The sequence below is a fragment of the Leptonotus elevatus genome, unplaced genomic scaffold (genome assembly GCF_054856555.1).
Source record: "Leptonotus elevatus isolate MCC_2025b unplaced genomic scaffold, RoL_Lele_1.0 HiC_scaffold_235, whole genome shotgun sequence".
Classification (NCBI taxonomy): domain Eukaryota; kingdom Metazoa; phylum Chordata; class Actinopteri; order Syngnathiformes; family Syngnathidae; genus Leptonotus; species Leptonotus elevatus.
Window position 1 is genome coordinate 20,626 of NW_028233626.1, and position 1,875 is coordinate 22,500.

General features: G+C 62.3%; 1 non-coding gene across 1 annotated transcript in view; it reads left to right on the plus strand.

The window, feature by feature from the left end:
- Positions 1 to 1,507: 1,507 nt before the first annotated feature.
- The window catches only part of LOC147154859 (18S ribosomal RNA), a 1,945-nt gene continuing 1,577 nt past the window's right edge, over positions 1,508 to 1,875 (plus strand). Inside the window, exon 1 of the ribosomal RNA XR_015092885.1 lies at positions 1,508 to 1,875. This exon is cut by the window's right edge and continues 1,577 nt beyond it. This is a non-coding gene — a ribosomal RNA (18S ribosomal RNA).

Below are 1,875 nucleotides of genomic sequence, written 5' to 3' on the forward strand. Positions count from 1 at the left end.
ATTTTTTCTAAGTCAGCCAAACTTGGAAATTTTTTCAGAGTGCCACTTTCAAGGGAGTTTCGCCCAACCCCTATCCGCCTAAGAGGCACTTCAGGTCGGCCTGACTGGCCACATTTTCCCCTCCTCATCCTGGTTCTCGAATTTTTTCTAAGTCAGCCAAACTTGGAAATTTTTTCAGAGTGCCACTTTCAAGGGAGTTTCGCCCAACCCCTATCCGCCTAAGAGGCACTTCGGGTCGGCCTGACTGGCCACATTTTCCCCCTCCTCATCCTGGTTCTCGAATTTTTTCTAAGTCAGCCAAACTTGGAAATTTTTCAGAGTGCCACTTTCAAGGGAGTTTCGCCCAACCCCTATCCGCCTAAGAGGCACTTCGGGTCGGCCTGACTGGCCACATTTTCCCCTCCTCATCCTGGTTCTCGAATTTTTTCTAAGTCAGCCAAACTTGGAAATTTTTTCAGAGTGCCACTTTCAAGGGAGTTTCGCCCAACCCTTATCCGCCTAAGAGGCACTTCAGGTCGGCCTGACTGGCCACATTTTCCCCTCCTCATCCTGGTTCTCGAATTTTTTTCTAAGTCAGCCAAACTTGGAAATTTTTTCAGAGTGCCACTTCCAAGGGAGTTTCGCCCAATCCCTATCCGACTTAGAGGCACTTCGGGTCGGCCTCCCTGGCCAGATTTTCCCCCCTCCTCAGCCCCGGTTCTCAAATTTTTTTCCAAGTCGGCCGATCTTCCGGATATTTTCAGAGCGCCGCCCCCGGAGCCTCCGGAGCCTCGGCAGCAGGCCGTCGCCCGCGACACGCCGCACCTTCTCCCACGTACGAACGGCATCCAAGACCCGCCTTCGAGGGGCCCCCGCCGGCCGGCCTCGCGCCGGTGTTCGGGCGGGCGGCTCCTCCGGCTCGCGGGTCGCCTTACAGCGCCCCGGCCACCGCGAACGCCGGCCTTTGACGGCCCGGCGCTCGCACAGCCCCGGCGCGCCCGATTGGAAGCGAGGCCGAGACGCCCCCCGAACCGGCGACGTACGCCCCCCCTCCCTTTAACCGGGGCGGGGGGGTTACGAAGCCATCACCCGGCCGTCCTACGACGGAGCCCGGCGCCCCGCCGGCCCTCCTCCCCCGCCCGACAGGCGCGAGCCCAGTCTGGGGGAGGTTGGCGCCCGGAGGCGGCGGCGGTGCCTCCGGAAGCACTATGTTTCTCATGCCCTTCAAACAAATGGCGAGGCCGAAGCACCTGGCGCGCCGCGCGGAGGTTCGAGAGGGAGGCCAGTAGGCGTGCGTGCGTGCGTGCCCCAATGCCACCGCGGCGTGGGCCTCTACCGCGATCTCGATCTGCTCGTCCCCGATCGTTCTTCAATAGCGCAACCCCCCCCCCGAAAAGGCACCGTCCGCCCCAGCCGGCCCGGCAGGCGGCGGGTGGCGGCGCCCGCGACGCGACCCGAACCGCCCGTCGGCGGCGAAGGTCTCGCTCCTCGCGCCGGCCCGCCCGCCGCCTGCGGCCGCGCCAGAGGCTACCTGGTTGATCCTGCCAGTAGCATATGCTTGTCTCAAAGATTAAGCCATGCAAGTCTAAGTACACACGGCCCGTACAGTGAAACTGCGAATGGCTCATTAAATCAGTTATGGTTCCTTTGATCGCTCCGCCGTTACTTGGATAACTGTGGCAATTCTAGAGCTAATACATGCAAACGAGCGCCGACCCCCGGGGGACGCGCGCATTTATCAGACCCAAAACCCACGCGGGTTCGGCGGGCGGCGGGCCGCGTTCCTCTGTCCCTCCCTCCCACCCGGCCCGCTTCGGCGGAAGGAGGAGGGGGGCGGCGGGGAGCCACCCCCGCTCGCCGGCCCGGCCCTCTTGGTGACCCTAGATAACCTCGAGC